Source organism: Rhinoderma darwinii, chromosome 12, assembly GCF_050947455.1.
Source record: "Rhinoderma darwinii isolate aRhiDar2 chromosome 12, aRhiDar2.hap1, whole genome shotgun sequence".
NCBI lineage: Eukaryota > Metazoa > Chordata > Amphibia > Anura > Rhinodermatidae > Rhinoderma > Rhinoderma darwinii.
In genome coordinates, this window is record NC_134698.1 from 69,621,225 (window position 1) to 69,644,790 (window position 23,566).

The 23,566-nt window shown below is 47.0% G+C and overlaps 1 protein-coding gene across 5 annotated transcripts in view; it reads right to left on the reverse strand.

Moving 5' to 3' along the window:
• CEP170B (centrosomal protein 170B) overlaps positions 1–11,006 on the reverse strand; it is a 73,584-nt gene extending 62,578 nt beyond the window's left edge. For 4 of the 5 annotated variants that reach the window (XM_075843821.1, XM_075843820.1, XM_075843819.1 and 1 more), the window contains exon 1: positions 2,809–3,080. The gene's annotated coding sequence lies outside the window, so the exon portion shown is untranslated. Of the gene's footprint in view, positions 1–2,808; positions 3,081–10,880 lie in introns of those variants that run through there. The other variant, XM_075843818.1, reaches the window with a different exon arrangement.
• Between the last annotated feature and the right edge of the window lie 12,560 nt (positions 11,007–23,566).

Genomic DNA, 23,566 nt, shown 5'->3' on the forward strand with positions numbered 1-23,566 from the left:
GTAATACGTCCGTGCAACGTGCGTGATTTTCAGGCGCCTCCCACGGACCTACGTTAGTCTATGGGGCCGTGCAGACTGTCCGTGTGCTTCACGCAGCGTGTGTCCGCTGCGTAAAACTCACGACATGTCCGATATTTTTGCGTTGTTCGCGCATCACGCACCCATTGAAGTCAATGGGTGCGTGAAAAACACGTGCAGCACACGGAAGTACTTCCGTGGGACAAGCGTGATTCGCGCAACAGCAGTAAAAAGTATGAATGAAAACAGAAAAGCACCACGTGCTTACAAACATCGAAACGGAGTGTCATAATGATGGCGGCTGCGCGAAAAGCACGCAGCCACGCATCATATGGTGATGACACACGGAGCTGTTAAGTGCCTTTTGCGCGCGCAAAACGCCACATTTCGCAAAATGCACACGCTCGTGTGAATCCAGCTTAAAAGACTCAATCTTCCTCACAACCACAACACACAAAACATGTGCTGGAATTCGGAAGGCCGTCACGGAGGTCTGCAATATATGATAATATGCTAGAGGGGCCCATGGAGATTACAGATCAGTGGCTGCCTCTAAGGCTTCATGCACGTGGCCCGTGATAACAGAACGGACGATCGCGGCGTGTCATCCACGGGCCGTCCGCAATTCATGGACCAAGCATACATGGATTTCAATTAGCCAGGACCGCAAATCCGGACCGTATAATGACTTGTCCTATCTTTTTGCGGTCCGGGCTCCCGGCCAATGCACGGATTGTGGAAACCACTGTCGTGTGCATGGGCCCATAGAAACTAATGGGTCTGTGAATTGTGAGACCTTTTTTTAATCCAAAGACACGCTTTAAATTCAGCATTTGTTAGATGTCAAAAGAAAACATCACTTGTGGTCCATAAGTCGTGACAGAATTCTTAAATCCAAAATAAAAGGGCCACAGCTCCATGTAAAATGCCCAAACTCCTTGAAACTCTATAGTAATGGGGGAGATGTATGAAAACTGGTGCAAAGGAAACGTGGAGTCATTCCCAAAGCAACTAATCAGGCTGCTGGTTTAATTGTCCAAAGGGCCGCTGAAAAATGAAAGATGAATCTGATTGGTTACTATGGGACACTACGCCACTTTTCCTTTGCACTAGTTTTTATAAATCTCCTCCATAGTTTTCAAGATGGAGCACAATAGAAATGGCAGCTGCGTCTCGGTCTAAGGTCGCTTTCAGACAGACGTAACTTAGGCGCATTTTACCATACATGTTATGGCCGCAACACATCCGGCTGCTGTCCGTGATTTTCACGCACCCATCAACTTCAATGGGTGTGTGATACGCAAAAAACGCACCAGATTACCGCACGTCTGAATAGCCCCATGGAGTTGCATAGATCCGTGTGCCGTCCGGTGTTTTCACTGACAGCACACGGACGTATAAAACGTTTGTGTGAATCTGGCCTTAGTCTGCTGGAAACCTCCAAGCAACGCCAAAGAAATTTGGATGGTTGACAGAATGCTGTGGCATCAGTAAGGTCCCAACTTATGAACCTCCAACCTCTGACAAAGTGGAATCCCCCTTTAAAAGATCATAAGAATGTTTTAACATTTGCATAAATCTGTATAAGGCCCTGTTCACATGGAGTTTTCTTTGACACGATTCTTGACACGGAAACCGCGTCGGACAACGCGCCAAAAAAACGCCTTCTGTTGAGGTCAATGGGAGGCGGAGGCGATTTTTCCCGCGAGCGGCAAAACCGGAAAAAGAAGCGACATGCCCTATCTTCGGGCGTTTACGTCTCTGACCTCCCATTGACATCAACGAGAGGTAGAGAAAGCGTTTTTCGTTGCGTTTTTGCCTGTGGCGCTCAATGCCCGTGAGCGAAAAACGCCGCAGAAAATGTGTAGGTCAAAATCTGCCTCAAAATTCCAGATGGCATTTTGAGGCAGAATTTTCTGCCTGTAAAAAAAAGTGTGAACAGGGCCTAATACGTAAATAAATAAAAAATAATATTTTTATAAAATGTTTTGTCAATAAGGTTTATCATAGGGAATACGCCAAGGGTGGACCTACTATAAAGAAAATAGCAAAGTGACAACAGAGCAAGTGTGACGGAAACAAGTGCAGGAGCTGGCACCAGTAACCACCAGCGTTATTCCCCTCGTGCGGGTGGGAAAAGCAAGACTGAGCTTGGTAAGAGGCAGCTGCCAAACAGACAAATCAAAGCTGCTCATCTCCCCCAGCGAGAATTAAAAAAGCTCAGGGCCCTGCAGTGACCAAACCCAGCGTTATCTATTATTCAGTGCGACAGACACAATGTAGCAAAAAAAAAAAAAAGAAGACCGGCTAGCAAACATGCCCAAGTATTGTCACCCTGTACAACCCTCCAGCTGTAATACAGCTGCATTTTTTTTTTTTTATCCCTTTAAATTACAAACCACTCCCCGCCAGGATCTCTCCTTGTCAGAATGTAATCATTAATCCCTTCTTTTTTTTCCTGCTGCTGAAGAACTGTAGGAAAGGGGGGAGGGGAGGCCGATTACCAATACAACAGCATTCCCAGTCTTGCAAGGGTTAATATTTCCACAGCTCCCTAGTTGGCGGAATAAATATGTCACCCAACACTTGGAAGATCATAGCGGGGATAGAAAAGAAACCAAAAAAAATACAGAATACTGCAATACAATGTATCCATCTATTGCCATAATGTGACTGGGATCTAGATTGCAACATTGTAGCCAGGTATGAGATTGCAGCTGCAGGCCAGAATATGGATGATCAGCTGTTTCCTGTGCCCAAGGTAATGCCATACATAAGCTTCGCACCTACCTGTCTTAGGTTCTATGTCTGGCGCAGCCTGGAATCCTTATGAGGAGTCTTGGAAATCAAGGAGCAAATGCTTCCGCTTCTTTTTCTGAGCTGCAGATCTGGAGGTGTATGGAGGCAGGTAATGGATACACACAAGCTACACACCCTCTTTCCTCCTGCTAAAGACACCCTTCTCCGCCTGCACTTGCACGACAGGTTCATGACATCACCAGCCAATCCTCCCTCCCCCTCTAGCTTGGAAATCCAGGATAGGTGACATTTTTTCCTCTGTAATGGAGACTGCAAACGCCATCTGCTGGGCTGTTGCATGAAGCTGTCACCCGGTACCTAAATCCTATGAGTGCTAGGCATGTTTTTTTATTCATGGCTCCTTTAAACTTGTGGGGGATCTGAAAGTGGGAAATAAAATGACAATGGAAAAAAAAAAGAATTCTATAGGGTTATATAAAAACCAGTATATGTTACACCCCAAACCACTAGTAGTAATAATAGATTATATTTCAAATATATTATAAAGCTATACCAGCATATTTCTGCATTTTTCTGCTGCTTACAGATATTTAGGGCTGGCCTAAGGGCAGGGGCGTATCTAAAGGCTCATGGGCCCCATTGCAAAAGTTCGTCTTGGGCCCCCCCCCCTCATCTTCTCTTCATGGCCGAGGGTCCCAAGCTTTCAGCCGCATTGCTGGGTTGATTAAGTCACACATCAATGCAGTAGTAGCAGCCAGAGGCGTTACTAAGGTCTTAAGACATCAGGGGCAATAGCCCCCCCCTGCAATATATATATATATTTTTTTTATTTATTATATATGAGACCGCATATCAAAAAGACTACAACCCCTATAGTTCTGCCACTGGATAGGCTTAGATACAGTGGCTCAGCAGAGAGTAGCATACATTATTGGATTAGTTACGGGGCCCAGCGGAAAGTATCACACATTATAGGATTAGATACAGGGCCCAGGAGACAGTATTCTTATACTTACCCTCCTCGCTCCTGAATCGGGTCCTCATCATCTCCGTTGTATGCCCAGACCTGAGTCAGGAGTCAGGTGGGTAAGTATACTGTTACTGTAGTAACAGGGCCCTGTGTAGTTTTGCTACATAGGCTCCAGTTACTACAGTAATTGTGGATAGACGTGGTGCAGGGGGCCATGGACCCCTCTGGCTTTGGGGCCCGGTTGCAATTGGGACTGTTGCAACCCCTATAGCTACGCCACTACCTAAGGTGTGTGACCACTTCAGCTGCCTCGAGGCTTGTGACCACCAAGGATCTTAATATTGATTGTATGCACTGTATTAGATTACTTTATGTACGGAGCGGTAATGTGGTTACTTTATGTTGGCATTATCTGAGCACTGTATGTTGGTATAATCTGACCACTGTATGTTGGCATTATTTGAGCACCGTATGTTGGTATTATTTGAGCACTGTATGGTGGTATTATCTGAACACTGTATGGTGGTATTATTTGAGCACTGTATGTTGGTATAATCTGAGCACCGTATGTTGGTATTATATGTGCACCGTATGGTGGTTTTATATGAGCACTGTATGTTGGTATTATTTGTGCACTGTATGGTGGTGTTATATGAGCACTGTATGTTGGTATTATATGAACACTATGATTACAGTACGGGACAGTTGTCCTGCAGCGAGGCAGGGACTCCTAGCATCGTACATAACTATGATGCTAGGAGCCCGGCTCCCTGCAGTGTGTTCGGTCCGGGACTTGCGGCCGAAATACGTCCGTCAATTACGGACGTAATTAGTGTGTGTGCACATACCCTCACGGTACATGGTTCCAATCTGAACAAGAAGCTATTAAAGTGGGTTTAGATATTCAGATTATATAATAAATATACCCAAATATTCCTAAATAATATGGATAATAAACCTGCCCATACAATGGAGATTTTGGATGCCTGAAAAGGCCAATTTAGTAATGTTTGGCCGGCTTTAGTCATCACTTTTTTTTTTCTAGTCATCGCAGAGTTTTCCTGTGGCCTTTATCAATGCGTCAGAAACGGTTTAACATGTTGACTAAGCTGAAGAAAAATTCCTATACTGAAACCACAGAAGGGCCGGGCCTCCTAAATTATCTGTAATTGCTGACAGTACCTGCACCAAGGGCTTGAGAACTGCTTTTCCATAGTAAGGCGATTTTTGCACTTGTGTTTGGAGGTTATCAGTTTTTTGTTTCTGCTTATGATAAAAACTGCTGTATGGGCAAAGCGGGCAATTGCCCTGGCGCCTCCACAAACCCACTCCTCCCACTTGTAGCCTTTTTTAAATGTCCTCACTGCTGGCTTGGGAAGAACTTACTTTATGGTGAAGGGTGTCGTATTATTCAGGCACTGTTTAGCAATATGAGGTCAGTGCTATATAGCTCTATTATGTTGCCGCTATATGGCAGTATTATGTGAGCACTATATGGTAGAATTAGGTACGCAGTGTATGGTACTGTAATTTGTCGCTGGTTTTATTATATAAGCCTAATATTGTGGCAATATATTATACTAATATAGTCCTGCGGGGAGGCAGTGACTCAGTGTCATGGGTGACTATTGTGCTGGGAGTAAACTGTGTCCAGTCCGGGAAATCCGGCCAACATACGGTCCATATCTCACAAACCGAACACGGCCGTGTGGATCCAGCCTTAGGGCAGGGTATCATATAAAAGAATAAACTATCTGGTACTCCTCCATGAAATGCCCCCTACAGCGGCTCCGTCCTGCCACCCTGGTCTTGGAATCACCTGCAGTGCTCACATGCCGCTGCAGCCAATCACTGACCTCAGCGGGGGGCTGGAGCGGCAGGGAATGCGCTGGATTGGGGGTGGGGGGGCTTTTGCTTGTATAGCATTCCCTGCCCTAGGAATAACCCTTCTCTTTTCACATGAAGGTGCCTCTTGAACTGATGAGAGGTACAGCATCACATGACCACGACTCTTCTAGCACATAGGGGCTGTGACCGGGTTGTCCCTCTCGGCCAATCATGACTTAATTTGCGCTCTATGTGTGTTTTAAATTGTCACCCAACTTCGGGGTGTTGGAAACAAGAACATCACACAAACCGAGGGAGAAGATAAAAGCTCCATGAAGACCTGAAACCTCTCCAACAAATAGAAGGAAGAGGAGCGCCAATTCATACCTGACAAATATTATCATACAAGTCTCCGAAACGATCCAGGTAAGATAATTGTTCTGTATGATGATGAGACGCTTCATTTATCACAGAATGTTCCATCATACACCGAGGTCATGTATCCATCTCATAAAAAAATAAGACATTTTATACGCAGGATGAGTAATATAATGACTTCCCTATCAGTCCCGGGACATAAGCGGCCATTTATAAATAGCTACAAACAGACTGACATGATATTTTCACGTATAACTACAGAAAACTACTGCACCAATTCTCTGTATATTGTCCTATAAACACAATATTACAACTGACAAGTCCTATATACAATTAGGGTTAGTTCACATACCGAGGTCAGGTCCAACTGCAGTAAAAGTTATCATTGAGGTGATTAGGAAGGAACAAATCCTATCCACATTCTGTGGTTTTTAAAGATATTAAAAACATGGCTGCTTTCTTCCAGAACAGCGCCTCTTTTGTCTATGGGCATGTCTGGTATTGCAACTCAGCTTCATTCATGTGAATGGTGCTGAGCTGCAATACCAGACTCAGCCCATAAATAAGAGTGGCACTGTTCTGGAAGAATGCAGCCATGTTTTTCTTTCCCATACAACTCACGGCATGCAGCAGGTTTTCAGAATGGCAACGTGACTTCTAGATCACAGACTAATAGTTTTAGAAAAGCTGGGTTACAACCATTTCAGATCCCACAAGGGGTTTCACCCAGCTTTCCCAGGTTCCTGAAAAGCAATTCTGCCTCATCCTGCAATGATATGAGGACTAAGATGCAGATTTATTATACAAGAAAGCTGCGGCGATAATGATAGAATTTTTGTCAACTTCACAGAAAAGGACAACGCAAAAAACGTTACTCAATCATTTTTTAAATTTAAGCTGGAAATGTGTTTTTTGGGGGATTTTTAATGTATCGCCTATCCTTAGGATAGAACATCATTGTATTATTGTGGGGTCTGATTCCCAGGACCCATACCAATCAGCACAATAGAATCTGATTGGTAGCTCATGGGCCAATAGCAACCAATTAGATTCCAGCTCTCATTTTTAAAGGCTTTAATTGAAAATGAAAAACGCTATTTGGTCGGTTGCTATGAGCAACTGCTCCACTTTGATACATCTCACTAATTTTGATACATTTTCCCCAGTGAGTATTGTTATGATGAAAGTTCATGCAGTTTTGTTCCTAAAGTAAAAGTCCAATTGGAGTCAAATAAGACTTTTATGACTTGTCAATACAACGCCACCTAGGGTTAGATTTGTGGGTGTTGGGCGCTGGTGCCAATGGATCCCGGCCATTAATGGAGAAGATGCCACTGTGAAATATACAGGATCTACAGAAATCCCCCTTTAAAGGGGTTTTCCAGTTAGAAGAAATTGATGGCCTGTCCTTAGGATAGACCATCAATATCTGATCAGCGGGGGTCCGACTCTCAGCAACTCCACCAATCAGCTGTTTCATAGGAACTGCGGTGCTGCTTCCCCTTTATTCCTGGCACTGAAGTAGGCGCAATTAACGACTGAACCCTTGCACAACGTTGACAAACTGAAACCATTTGCAACGTATCCGACACCATTGAAATCAATGGTGATGCACACGGAAACCTATGGTTTCCGTTTGTTTCAGCTTGGTTTCCGTTCATGGGTTTCGTCGGACCTTTCTGTCAGGGGATCCCATGAACGGAAACCAAGCTGAAACAAACGGAAACCATAGGTTTCCGTGTGCATCACCATTGATTTCAATGGTGTCGGATACGTTGCAAATGGTTTCAGTTTGTCAACGTTGTGCAAGGGTTCAGTCGTTAATTGCGCCTACTTCAGTGCCAGGAATAAAGGGGAAGCAGCACCGCAGTTCCTATGAAACAGCTGATTGGTGGAGTTGCTGAGAGTCGGACCCCCGCTGATCAGATATTGATGGTCTATCCTAAGGACAGGAGCCCCGACGCAAATGTGAACGAAATCTAATCTACATGCCCTTAGTCATAGGCTGGCATTCGGCTTATATTGACCATGGTTAAAGAAGTTTTCCCATCTTGGACAATTATGGCATATCCACAGATGCGGGTCCCACCTCGGAGACCCGTACCGATCTCTAGCACGGGGTCCCCTAAACCCCGTTCTAGCTTACTCGGCTCCCCTGCCTCTCGGCCATTTCCTGGTTAGGTGGTCGGGAGTTACGGAAACAGCCGGAGTACGCTGTTTCCGTAACTCCCGACCACCGACCACCTAACCATCAAGTGGCCGGGAGGCAGCGACAGCAGAGTAAGCTAGAACGGGGTTTCAGGGGCCCCGGTCTAGATATAGGTACGGGTCCCAGAAGTGGGTCCCGCATCTATCAGACATTTATGGCATATCCTGTGGATATGCCTTAATTGTCCAAGATGAGAAAACCCCTTTAAATGTTTCTTCAAAACAGCTGTTCGGCAGGGGGGCCGAGAGTCGGACCCTCAATGATCAGATATTGATGGCCGATCCTAAGGATATGTCATCACTTTTTTTCTAACTGGAAAAGCCCTTTAACTATTAAATTAGGGAAATGCACTATGAGCAATTCCCAAATATAATGTTATTATAGGAGTCATTCCCTTTACGCACAGCTGTGTAATGTGAGCAGTGCATACGGCACATTACAACATTTACATAATTCTATTATTTCCATAAAGTTGACAGATAAAAGGAATGAGACTGTGAGTCACAAGAGGATGAAATAAAATATGTATGCGGTGCCGTGGCTTGAGAAGACTTCTATAGCTCAGAAGGAAGTGTGTAAATGATAATTATTCTGTACGTAGGTTATTGACTTCTTTGCTCAGTTTACATCGGTATCTGACGAATCTAAGATTTGATTCCACATTTCAGAACTGATAAATGTCCTTTATCTGCCAGCGCTGTACTATGGTAGGGATGCCCTGCATTAAACCGCTGTGACAAGACAAGTTTAAAGAGGACTGGGGCCCATTATTTTTTTATTTTATTTTTTTAGAACTTGTCATTCCTCTATTATTCCTCCTGGAAATGTATGATTACTTTGAAAATAGTGCGTTACCGTTACCCTTGTCAACAGGGTGCGTGCCTAGACTGATTGGACAGCGTCAGACTGTGTAGGGACATAGTCCATTAACAAATGGAATGATAATACCCAGTTGTTAGTTTATTCATACATTTCCAGGAGGAATAATAGAGGAACGGCACTACACAGAGTTCTAAAAAAAATAAAAAAAAGATTCTCCGGAATTGTTATTTTAGGAAGAAAAACCTCACCAAATTGTGGTACAGTTTTTCGGGTGGAATATCCGCTGCGGAATACAGCACTTAGGCTGGGTACCCACAGTGCAGATTTGCTGCAGATTTTTAATGCGTTTTTTTAACCAAAGCCAGAATTGGATCCAGGAGAGCAGACGTATAAGGCTTGAAGTTGTATGTCCATGGCAGCTTTATATGCACTATATGGCGGTATCTCTGAAAGCAAAAGTGAGTGAAATGTTCATTTAATTCAGCAGATTGTGAGTGACAGCGCTGCAGAGTCGCTGCATAGAAATGCACTATGTGGATTGGTCTATTGATGTCCAAAGGAAGGGTTAATGATGTCACAGTTTCTCAGATGACTTCCTTACGAATACTTAACCCTGCTCGTCGTCTCATCATGCCCCTGTCCAAATGATATGGGAGATGCTTTAGATATGGTGGATTAGTGTGGCTCGTGCTGACAGGAATGGCAATTAACCTCTGCGTGAGGACTCTATCCACAGATGGTGCCCATGCTGTACTGATGGCACCTGCAGTGCAGGTGTTTGACCTCTGGGTGTAAGGAAGAATGTTTCCATTCATTGACAGCAAACAGAGGTCTTGAAAACAGTGAGAAATTGAAATACACATTATATTAGAAAGTTATAGAACTGTTCATTATAGAGTGAAATTCCTGATAATCCAGAAAAACCAGACGCACAAGACTGCGCAGAGAGAACCAATGAGCGGGCAGATTTCTCAATGTATTTACGTAATTTATGGAGCCCCTGCGGTCACGAGCGAAACTCGTTTATCCAAATTTTCGGACACTTTTCTACCCTGTCGATGTTGATGAATCTGGCGCTCGCTGCACCGGGGAAGAGACTGGCGGCGCATCGCTCGTACGGTGCGTATTAATAAATCTCCCCCATTCTAGCAGATTTTGTATGAACAAACACTGTTCTGAACAGTACAGAACCTCCCTGAAGGTTCCCTACCCCTTACAATTGTGTTTTATATATGTTTTTCTGGTAATCTGATAATCCGGAATATTTGATAATCCGGCACCTACATGTTTTATTGATCTCGGGTTAAAAGGCATTTACTATACTATGATTATACGGGTTGTTTCATCAGAGACAACACTTTTTAGGTTGAAGCTACCGCGACGATCAGCTGCCAACTCCCGACACCCCCCAAAAAGGGTGATTTTGTTAGGGAAAGCCGCAGCCAGCCAGATATTTCCGATACAACAACCCCTGCAATGTAGTATTACATGGTGGCCATTCAGATGACGTGAGTCCTGCCAGAGCAGCACTATATTCTGGTTAAAGTGGGGGCTCCCAAGCTGGCGACCCCCCCCCCACTATGACATTCGTATGCCTTAATAGTGGCCCCCAAGTTGTCTTCATTACGTCAAACTGAGGGGGGATTACTATGGGATTGGCGCCCAGGTCTGATTATGATGCCCCCGGGGTTGTCACTCTGATCAGGAGATCTCCTTAGACATCATTATTTCCATCACTCACTATGCCAGCAGGGCAATGTGGAAACTATGACATGTACAGTAGATCTGCAGACACATGACGGCTGTTCCCACTTCCTGCATTCCCATCTATGAAGAGAATATCCCAGGCACTGCCCCTGCATCCAGTATCACAGATACAAACACAATAGTTCTCACCTTCTCCTCTCTGCTGTGCTGGGCTCTCAACCATCTCTCGCTGGGCATGCTCCACATACCTCCTCCTATATCTGGCGAATCCCCCAGTCAGGGTGGGAGAGGGTGGCCTCTCCACAACACTTTCGTTTTCTGGCCTGTGCTCAGACTGAGCTGCGTGTACTTGTATATCATTCCTCTGCATAGCATACATGAGCCTTAAAGGGACACTAAACCTAAAGTCGTCAGTGTATATTATATATAAAAGAGCTCGTAATATCATTGACTTGTGTATGTAAATGTTGTGGAGGTTCTCAGAACTGGAGATATGTGGGATAAAGCATAGATTATGGGGGCGGGGGGGTTTTCTGGACTTCCTGTCAGTAATCCCCCTCAATAACCCTGCATTCAGCCTCTCGACAGCCTGAATGGCTGATAAAAGGGAGCAATAGACTTTATTTGACAGCACATGGCGGTAACCTCGACTATGTTTAATCCCATAAAGACTCGGACAACTTTTTTGTTTTGTCTCTGCCCATTATGGGGGTCATAACTTTTTCATGAGGTTAAATGGCGAAGACCAGTGGGACTGCAGCAGTATATTACAGCCGTTGTCCCGCTCTTTATCACCCGGGCACACTGGCAGTGCCGACATGATCAGTGTTCTGTAATACTTTGTACTACCAGCATATTTTTCCAGAGTTGTGTTTTTTGCGGCATAATCGCTGCGATTACGCCGCAAAAGTCACAACGCTTAGCTTTCTGTTGGGACTTTTGCCTGCACATTGAATTTAATGAGGAAAATCCACAACAGAAAATCAACAAAAATGTTTATGCTGCATTTTGTTTCCACAGCGCGGACATGAGATTTACTAAATCTCATCCACTTTGCTGCTACTGCAAATGCTGCGGAATTTCCGCACAATTCGGTTGAGGAAATTCTGCGGAGTTTACGCTATGTGGGAACCCAACCTAAGGGTATGTTCCCACACACAGGATATAAAATCTGCAGCAGAATCTTAAGAAAAACAAAGTGGTTTTACCTGCAGATTTAGACCCTATTCACACTGCAGCATTTCCCAGCCGCGTGACGGCGGTTTTTTTAATGGCCGTCACACGGCTGTAGTAAAAACAATTCACCCCAAATGGGGCTATTCACACGACCGATTTTATGACAGCCAGTTTTATTGGGCCGCCAAACAATGGAACAAGTCTTATTTTGGGCTGTTCTCACAGCCACATGGCTCCCATGTGATCCAAGTGACAGTCGTGATTTCTGCCGCTTGCTCTCTCCTCCTCCACCTCACAGTGCGAAGGAGATTTTTTGCCAGCTCCCCTGTCGAGCAGAGCCCCTGTCTAGGAGGGGAATCCCCCCAGAGCGTTGCCGACAATCTGGCCGGGGATTCCGCTCCATGAGAAGCACCTGACGTCACTATGCATGTTGGACAGTGACATCAAGGGCTACTCCTGAAGCTGAATCTCCGGCCAGAACGTTGCTGACGCTCTGGCCGGGGATTCGGCTCTAGTAGAAGCCCCCGTCGTCATTATCCATACATGGACAGTGACATCAGGGGCTGCTCTTGAAGCGGAATCCCCGGCCAGAGCGTTGCCGATGCTCTGGCCAGGGATTCCGCTTCTGGAGAAGCCCCTTGCGTCACTGTCCATATATGGACAGTGACATGAAAAAGGGGCTCCCTCCGGAGCAGAATCCCCAGTCAGAGCGTTGCCGACGCTCTGGCCGAGGACTCTGCTCCTAGAGGAGCCACTGGTGTCAGTATCCATATATGGACAGTGATGTCAGAGGCTCCTCCAGAAGAGGAACCCCCGGCCAGGGCGTTGGCAACGCTCTGGATGGGGATTCCACTCCTAGAGGGAGCCCCAATGGCACTATATACAGGGAGGGGGGTGTAGCATTATGTACAAGGGGGTGGTGTGTGGCACTACCTACAAGGGGGTGGTGTGTGGCACTACCTACAAGGGGGTGGTGTGTGGCACTACCTACAAGGGGGTGGTGTGTGGCACTACCTACAAGGGGGTGGTGTGTGGCACTACCTACAAGGGGGTGGTGTGCGGAACTACCTACAAGGGGGTGGTGTGCGGAACTACCTACAAGGGGGTGGTGTGCGGAACTACCTACAAGGGGGTGGTGTGCGGCACTACCTACAAGGGGGTGGTGTGCGGCACTACCTACAAGGGGGTGGTGTGCGGCACTACCTACAAGGGGGTGGTGTGCGGCACTACCTACAAGGGGGTGGTGTGCGGCACTACCTACAAGGGGGTGGTGTGCGGCACTACCTACAAGGGGGTGGTGTGCGGCACTACCTACAAGGGGGTGGTGTGCGGCACTACCTACAAGGGGGTGGTGTGCGGCACTACCTACAAGGGGGTGGTGTGTGGCACTACCTACAAGGGGGTGGTGTGTGGCACTACCTACAAGGGGGTGGTGTGTGGCACTACCTACAAGGGTGCTGTGTGGCACTACCTACAAGGGGGCTGTGTGGTACTACCCACAAGGGGGCTGTGTGGAACTACCTACAGGGGCACTTTGGCACTATCTACAGGGGGCACTATCTACAGAGGGATTCAACATCTGCGATTGCTGTCCGAATTGCTGAGAAATCAGGCAAAGCTGCAGTACACTGTTCAATGGTTGTGAGGACATGGTAGCAAGTAAAAAATAGCAGAGAAAAAGCCAGAAACCAATGCAATGAAGCTGAGGGATCAGACAAAGCGTTCTATACTCTGAGAGCAAAAGAAAATGGTGACTGGTCGATCATGTGATCTTCCTGTGGGTATTTTTAGTTGGTTGGAACCAAAAAAATTGACAAATGAAATTCATCCGTTTTTAAAACGGACAGTGGAAAACGGATGCAAAACGGGTCTCAATCGGCAGTTAAAAACGGAAACATGGACCAGAATAGAAACTGAACGGATGCAAAATGGCCGAGAAAAACTGACCAAAATGGCAGTTTTTATCGGCCAACACCCAGACCCTGTCGTGTGAATAGAGCCTAAGCCCGGGTTCCCATGTTGCATAAATGCTGCGGAATTTACGCAACGGAATCCTGGAATCCTGTGCGGAAATCTCCTGCCCACGCTGCGGAAAATCCCCACAGTGTAAACGTTAATAAATTGACCTGCGGTGCGGAATTTAATTCCACAGCATGTCAATTTATGCTACGTTTTTGTTGATTTTCCGTTGTGGGTTTTCCTCATTGAATTCAATAGGGATGCAAAACCCGCAACAGAAAGTCAAGTGCTGCAACTTTTGCGCAAAATCGCAACTCCGTAAAAAAAAAAAAAAACATACTTACCCAGAATTCTCTCCTTCTTGCAGTTCTCCCTCCTGGGATGACGTTTCCACCCATGTGACTGCTGCATCCAATCACAGGCTGCAGTGTCACATGGCCTGCAACGTCATACAGGGAGGCCGGACTACGTGCAAAGAAGAGAGAGGGGGTAAGTATGAACTTTTTTTTTGGTTTTCACTGCGCTGCTTTCCGCAGCGCAAATTCAGTTTGAAAGACCGCACCCGAATGTGGAAATGTCAGAAATTGCAGACGGAAAATACGCAGCAGAATACAGCAGCAGCAAAGTGGGTGAGATTTAACAAATCCCATCTACATGCTGTGTAAAATTTCCGACCAGAAATTGACCTGCGGTGCGTATTTTTCGTACTGCAGCATTTAATTTCCTGTTGCGGAAAGTGGATTGCTCCGTTTTTCAGTAGATATTTCACCATCTCCCGGCATTGAAGAAAAATGCAGCAAAATCCGCAACATTTTCTGCAGTAAAAAAATGCAGGAAATGGTGCGGTTTTTCCGCAGCGGAACTCCTGCTAGCAATTTTCTGCAGCAATGCCGTTATGTGTGGACAAGCCCTAAGGCCCGATGCACACGACCGTATATTTAATCCGTAATTACGTACCCATTCATTTCTATTGGCCACGGACACCTTTCCGTACTTTTACAGGTGGGTGTCCGTGATGAAAAAATGATAGAACCCGTCCTATTCTTATCTGTAATTACGGTACGGACTTTCCCATAGAAGCTTATGGGAGCTTCTGTAAATACGGACAGCTACGGATGTGCATCCGTAAACCGTCCTTATTTACGGAAGCATTGCTATGCAATATATTGGTGACATCATCTGCAGCCTCCCTCTTTTTTTTTTTATGGATCCATTGGGGCCTTAGATGTTATGGCTATTAGCTGAATCCTGTGTTTTAGAGAATCGCCGTAAATGCGTGGCGATCAGAATCCATGCCATATAATACTACATTTCCTCTGTAGCAGCCGCTACATGAGTGGTGGTTAAAGAAGTTGGACCTGTGATCAGTTGATCGCTGAGGTGTCTTCATTCTAATAAGGGGTTGTCCAGATGTCCCTTTAAGACTAAACCAGCAGTATAACCCTAACCCTCTAAGGCCCCATGCACACGACCGTAAAAACTCTCCGTAATTGTGGACCGTAATACAGTCCGCAATTACGTACCCATTCAGATCTATTGGCCGCGGACACCATTCCGTATCGCTACGGATGGGTGGCCGTGCCGTAAAAATTGTAAGCAAATTATGGAACATGTCCGTTCTTATGGGAGCACAGCCCAAAAATGCGTGCGGGCGGCCATGCCTGCAATCGCGGGCTGTGATTACGGGAACGGCATGGGGCCTAACTGGGTAGACTATACCATACACTGCACAGCAGAGCTAAAATCTTTGTCATCAATTTTTTTTTTTACACATAATGCAGAACACACTTCCTAACCTCTACAACAAGAAAATCAAGCTTAGCTGTATCTGTTACCTGACTTCTGCGGCCATATGGCCACCTTGCTTCACTACTGTAATCAGATTTTGTTTAAAACCCAGATGGCTTTAAAACCCGTGTGTCGGATTATGAAATATAACTTTAATTCTCCATACTGCAGGACCATGAATGGTTTTGCCATGAAATACTCTTAGGGCTTGTCCACACACAACAGAATTGCTGCAGAAAATTTCTGCAGCAATTACGTTGGAAGTCAAAGGCTTTCCGCTGCGGCAAAAACGCACCATTTCCTGTAGTTTTTGCGGCAAAAAATGGTGCGGAAATTGCTGCGTTTTTCCCAATGTTAGGAGATAGAGACATCTCCTCTGGAAAACGCAGCAATTCTGCACATTTCCCGTAGCAGGAATTGACATGCCGCGGTCCCAAAAATACGCACCGAAGGTCAATTTCTGGTGGAAATTTTACGCAGCGTGTGGATGAGATTTGTTAAATCTCATCCACTATGCTGCTACTGTATTCTGCTGCATTTTTTCCAGGCCAAATGCCGGCCGGAATAAAAGCGGCATTTCCGTTACGTGTGGACGAGCCCTTAGTAGGTTTTGCTATTTAAAGGAAGTAACTACAGGTAGAGCGTACCACGCCACGGCTTGTCCTTTTAAAATTATAGAAAGGATTTGTTTTTTCCCCCCAGAAACAGCACCATGTCTGTCTATGGGCTGTATGTGCTATTGCAGCTCATCCTACTCCCTTAAAATCTTTGAATCATTGACAACTCCTTTAAATTTTAATTCTGATCGGTTGTGGAATCAGTCAAAGTGCAAGTTCACAGAAATTAGTTTTTTTCAAATAGCTTTATAAAAACAAAAACTACCTGGATAACCCCTTAAATGTGTAGTCTGGAGCTCCCCCAATAACAGCAGTATGGCTATGTAGTCTAGAGCGCTCCCTATAACATCAGTCTGACTGTGTAGTCTGGAGCACCCCCTATTACAGCAGTCTTGCTTTATAAACTGTAGTCCCCCCTATAACAGCAGTCTGGGTGTGTAGTCAGGAGCGCCCCCCAGGGGCGTAGCTAGGTTCTCCAGCACCCGGGGCAAAGATTCAGTTTGGCGCCCCCCCCCCCCACCTCTTTCTCGACATCTCCTTCCCCCTCGCCGTGTTTGTTTTCTCTACCAATCGACGTGTCATTGCTTTTTATGTAACACATTTGTATATCTTACAAGCAATATGGTTCTATACACAACACCAGAACCAAGCTCAGTACATAAATACAACACCAGCACAAATACAGCTCAATTTAGTGCAACCCCTGCCATATAGGTGTGTACGGCGTAAAACTACAGCTCCCAGCATGGCCCGAACAATGCAGGGGCGGACATACCGCATGTGCAGCCGGTGCAGCTGCACAAGGGCCCCGCGTGGGAAGGGGGCCCGTTCAGTGGCGTAACTACCACAGTAGCAGCCGTAGCAGCTGCTACGGGGCCCGCGGCATGGGGGGGCCCGTGTCGCCCTGACAGGCACATTACATTTTATGTACCAGGCCTGGCGGCACGGGCCCCCTCATGCCTAGTAGCATCACAACACTAGGCATGAGGGGAGGGAGGGGGCGGGGGCCCGGTGATAGCCGCCACACTGCACTACCAATCGGGAGGGAGGGGGCGGGTGCCCGGGCCCGGTGATAGCCGCTACACTGCACTGCCAATCTGGCACAGATGAATAGGACAGGACGGCGATGCTGGTGGTAGGAGGAGCGCTCAGGCAGGGGAGAGGACAGGGGGCGGTGCGACGTAAGACTTCGGGCGGCTGGACAGTACAGTCAGGACTGCCGGAGAACTCATAGGATGAGCGGAGGACAGACACAGGACGAGTGGAGGACGTGCAGACTGCAGAGGACAGGTAGATGAAGTTAAAAAGTTCATGTCAGAAGGGAGAAGTTTTTATGTAGAAAAATCTGCCTCATAATTCCTTCCGGAATTTTGAGGCATATTTTGACCTGCCGGTAGAACACTTCCCGCGTTTTTCATTGCGTTTTTTTGTGGCGTTTTTCGGCCATCGGGCCGTGGGCAGGGAAACGCAGCAAAAAACGCATTTTCTGCCTGCCATTGTTGTCAATGGGAAGTCAGAGACAGAAACGCCCGAAGAAAGGGCATTGCGCTTCTTTTTCCCGCATGCGGTTTTTACTGCTCGCAGGAAAAATTTCATGGATTTCAATGGGAGGCACTTTCTGACGTTTTTCGCGAAAAAAACCTCAGTGTGAACTCCCCCTAACACAGGGGCGTAACTACTGCTATAGCAGCCGTAGCGGCTGCTACGGGGCCGCGGCATGAGGGGGCCCGCGTCACCTGCCGGCACGGGCCCCCACCTTGGCCGGAATCTCCGCTAGCTGCCGCTATGGCTGCTACAGCGCGATGCCACGGAACACTACGGCAGAGCAGGGAGTATCTCCCCGCTCTGCCATTAAACATAAGACATGTATCCCCTATCCACAGGATAGGGGATACGTGTGTGATCGCTGGCATTGATAGGGAGAACGGGGGACCGAAAGTCCCCTGAAGTTCTCCATCACAAACCTCGGACTTCCGGGGTCTGTGTCGGCAGCTCCGTAGAAATGAATGGAGCGCCGGTCACACTTGAGCTGCGCAGACACCGGAAGTCAGAGGTGAGTGATGGAGAACTTCGGGGGACTTTCGGTCCCCCGCTCTCCCTATCAATGCCAGCGATCACACATGTATCCCCTATCCTGTGGATAGGGGATACATGTCTTTTGTCTTTTCACACTGTAGGTCGCATTTTTTTGAGTGATTGGGGGTGTATGGCGTTCCCTACAGGGGGGGGGCTGTATAGCGTTCCCTACAGGGGGGGGCTGTAAGGCGTTCCCTACAGGGGGGGCTGTATAGCGTTCCCTACAGGGGGGGCTGTATAGCGTTCCCTACAGGGGGGTCTGTATGGCGTTCCCTAAAGGGGGGTCTGTATGGCGTTCCCTACAGGGGGGGGCTGTATGACTTTCCCTACAGACCCCCCCTGTAGGGAACGCCATACAGAACCCCTGTAGATAACGCCATACAGACCCCACTGTAGATAACGCCATAAAGTCCCCCCTGTAGATAACACCATACAGCCCCCTGTAGATAACGCCATACAGCCCCCCTGTAGATAACGCCATACAGCCCCCTCTGTAGATAGCGCCATACAGTCCCCCCTGTAGATAGCGCCATACAGTCCCCCCTGTAGATAGCGCCATACAGTCCCCCCTGTAGATAGCGCCATACAGTCCCCCCTGTAGATAGCGCCATACAGTCCCCCCTGTAGATAGCGCCATACAGACCCCCCTGTAGATAGCGCCATACAGACCCCTCTGTAGATAGCGCCATACAGTCCCCCCTGTAGATAACGCCATACAGCCCCCTCTGTAGATATCTTGAGATTCAGTCCTGCTTGATAGGTAACAGTGCAGTAAGCTAAGCATGATAAGATCATCTAAATTATTGCATCTCAGTTGCATGAGTGCTTTGTGTTATATTCAATGATTCAATTTAACCTAAGTCTCTAAATGTGGGCAAAGAAAATAAAAAAACTATACTCACCTCCTCCCTCGCCTCCGTTCACCCGCCGCAGCCCCCATCCTCCTGTCTCGGTCTGTGTTACAAGTGTACAAGGCTGCACTGGTGACGCGCTGCCGATGGCACGTGACCGCTGCTGCCAATAACTCCTCATTGGTGTGCTGCTGAGGACAGTAGTTCCACAGCAAATCGCTGTTGAGGGCATTGATTGGCTGCAGCGGTCATGTGCCATCGACCGCGCGTCACCACAGCAGCTTTGTAAACACAGAAAGGGATAGGGGCTGCGGAGGGGGAACGGAGGCGCCGGAGGAGGTGAGTATAGGTTTTTCATTTTCTTTGCCCACATTTAGGGACTTAGTTTAGATAAGAATTTAACCCGGAAAAAAATGTGTTACTTGTGTTCTAAACTGGTAATAAAATGTACAATATAAATCTTCCTTCATAATTTTTATTAGTAAGGTTTATTTTTATATGCATATATATGTTTAGGTAACTTTGTCGGTATTGGGGGGGGGGGCGGGGGGGCCCTGGCACATTATCTGCACAGGGGCCTTTTGCAGTCTGTGTCCGCCACTGGAACAATGGTAAGGATATGCTGGGAGATGCTGTTTCACAAAAATAAATCCTATCATAATCATTCCACCCATCATCTCGCTGCAGATCATACAGTGACTACATTACTGATTAGAGGCAGAATAAATATTTACATTAAGTGACTCACCGGTGACGTCTCAGATTCTAGTTCTTTTTCTCCATCCGGTCCAGACCTCAATGATGACTTCTCCCGGTCCATTTCTGCAGTTTGCCGCTCACATGTCTTCAGCTTCTCACTTTACCAACATTTCTGCACCTATAAATAAATTTAAAGTTATCATTATACCATACACTACGCCCCTAAATATAATAGCGCCATACACTGCACCTCTAATTATAATAGCACCATACACTGTGTCCCACACACACACTGTGCCCCCTGTAGAGAGTGCCTGCCATAGAGCCCCCTGTAGATAGTGCCCCCATATAGCCCACCCCTGTATATAGTGTCCCACAAATAACTCCCCCTATAGTGCTCTACAGATAGCCCACCCCTGTATATAGCCCCCTGTAGATATAGCCCAGCCCTGTATATAGTGCTCCACGTATAGCCCAACCCTGTATATAGCCCCCTGTAGATATAGCCCACCCCTGTATATAGTGCTCTACAGATAGCCCACCCCTGTATATAGCCGACCCCTGTATATAGCCCCCCTGTAGATATAGCCCACTCCTGTATATAGTGCTCCACAGATAGCCCAACCATGTATGTAGCCCCCCCTGTAGATATAGCCCACCCCTGTATATAGTGCTCCACATATAGTCCACCCCTGTATATAGTGTTTCACAGATAGCCCACCCCTGTATATAGTGCTCCACATATAGCCCACCCCTGTATATAGCCCCCCTGTACATATAGTCCACCCCTGTATATAGTGCTCCACTAGATAGTCCACCCCTGTATATAGTGCTCCACAGATAGCCCACCCCTGTATATAGTGCTCCACAGATAGCCCACCCTTGTATATAGTATATACAGGGGTGGGCTATCTGTGGAGCACTATATACAGGGGTGGGCTATCTGTGGAGCCCTATATACAGGGGTGGACTATCTAGTGGAGCACTATATACAGGGGTGGACTATATGTACAGGGGGGCTATATACAGGGGTGGGCTATATGTGGAGCACTATATACAGGGGTGGGCTATCTGTGGAGCCCTATATACAGGGGTGGACTATATGTACAAGGGGGCTATATACAGGGGTCGGCTTTCTGTGGAGCACTATAGGGGGAGATATTTGTGGGATACTATAAACAGGGGTGGGCTATATCTACAGGGGGGACTATATCTACTGGGGGACTATATCTACAGGGGTGGGCTATCTACAGGGGGACTATATCTACAGGGGGACTATATCTACAGGGGGACTATATCTACAGGGGGACTATATCTACAGGGGGGCTATATCTACAGGGGGGCTATATCTATAGGGGGGGCTATATACTATATAGCCCCCCCTGTAGCTATAGCCCACCCCTGTATATGGTGCTCCATAGATAGCCCACCCCAGTATATAGCCCCCCCTGTAGATTGACACGCCCCGTAGATAAACCCCCCACGTGTAGATAAAGTCCCCCTTGTAGATGAAGGCCCCCCCGTGAAGAAAAAGTCCCCCCCCCTGTAGATAAAGTCCCGCCCGTAGACAAAGTCAAGATACAGCCGCACACTTTTATTACGATTAAAAAAAACAAAAAACAATTCAAACTCCCCTTATTCCCGCTCCCACGCCGTCCGGCAGCCATGGAGACCTGCTCTCTTCTGCGCAGGTCTCCTGGGGGTTGAACGCAGCGTCTATGAAAGGCGCTGATTGGCTGGGCAGGATGACTTTCCCTGTCAGTCAGTCAGCGCCTTTCATCGACGGAAGCGTCACTGGTAGAAAAGGTACCAGTCACTTCATTCGTGGAAAGGCGCTGCTTCTAATTGCTTCTAATTATACCTGTGTCCTTGCGACACAGGTACAATTATAGTGCAGGAGGAGGTGGCGCTGGCGCCCCCCTCTAAACTGCGCCTGGGCACATGCCCCGCCTGCCCCCCCCCTAGCTACGCCCCTGGCGCCCCCTATAACAGCAGTCTGGATGTGTAGCCTGGAGAGCCCCTATAACAGCATTCTGGATGTGTAGCCTGTAACTCCCCCTATAACAGCAGTATTGATGTGTAGCCTATAACAGCAGTCTGATTGTGTAGTCTGGAGCTCCCCCTATAACAGCAATCTGGATGTGTAGTCTGGAGCTCCCCCTATAACAGCAGTCTGGATATGCAGTCTGGACCTCCCCCTATAACAGCAGTCTGGATATGCAGTCTGGACCTCCCCCTATAACAGCAGTCTGGATGTGTAGCCTGTAGCCCCCCCTATAACAGCAGTCTGGATGTGTAGCCTGTAGCTCCCCCTATAACAGCAGTATGGATGTGTAGCCTGGAGCGCCCCCTATAACAGCAGTCTGGATGTGTAGTCTGGAGCATCTCCTATAACAGCAGTATGGATGTGTAGCCTGGAGCGCCCCTGTAACAGCAATCTGGATGTGTAGTCAGGAGCCCTCCCTATAACAGCAGTCTGGATGTGCAGTCTGGAGCGCCCCCTATAACAGCAGTCTGGATGTGTAGTCTGGACCTCCCCCTATAACAACAGTCTGGATGTGTAGCCTGGAGCGCCCCTGTAACAGCAATCTGGATGTGTAGTCTGGAACGCCCTATTATTAAAAGTAAATATTAAACCCATCCTTTAAGAAAGACCACTGTGGGCCCCCTCGGATAAGCGGTAGCCCCAATGACTTGACACTAACTCATGACGTGCACATTCCCCTTGGGGTGCAGCAGGTTACCGTATATTCCTTACCTCATAGATGAGATGATTCAGATGGTGGATAATATATGAAGCATGGCATTGAAATCCAGTCATTGCTCATGCCCATTTTGACGGCAGAAACGCAGCATCATTATCCTCATCTATCCTACAAAGAAAAGTCACTGATATCTATTATTACACCGTACTGTACCTGTTCTAAAGTCCCAAAACAGTATGTTATATTAAACACATACAGTAGGTGGCACTATAGCCTTACAGGACACTTCAACCCTGGGCCATGCAAGACCTTCTTAGTGTAGGATTCATGAGACCCAAATGGATACAACAAATCATATAAACGTGAAGTTATATTTTGTATCCAGTTTAGAGACTAATTGCAGAAGTAACAATTCTCGAATGTAATATCTTCAATAGAAAGGCTGACTCTATAATCAATAGCAATCTGACAATTCTTCTGTGGTGCGCCCAAAAAGCCTTATATAGGAGTCGCGGTGGCCTGGCTGTGCAAGACTCCCCTATCCCACTACGTGAATAGACATGAAGTGCTGTGCCTGTCCATGGAGACAAATGTGCGGCGCTGGGGCACTGGACTTTATAAACCTTTCTACACCAGTGTAGAAAAGTTTCAAAAGGGCCCAAAGTAGCAATTTACAACTTTTGGCCCATTCACGCCACCATAACCACTTTTATACAAAGGGGTGTGGCTTTATAAAAGGGCAGGGCCACAGCCACCCAACAAATATTACAGTCTACATCAGAAAATTTCATAAATTAAGTGAAAATTTGCAATCTCAGGGGTGTAGCAAGGTAAGGATACCTTTGTACCTTGCCCCCAATCCGAACATACTACCACCCAATGGACAATTTAAAAAAAATGCAATTAATGCTCACCTCACCGCTCTGTTCCCCTCCGCATGCTGCGTCTGATACAACATACCGGACCTTGTACATAACGCAGCATGCGGAGAGGACCCAGAGGGG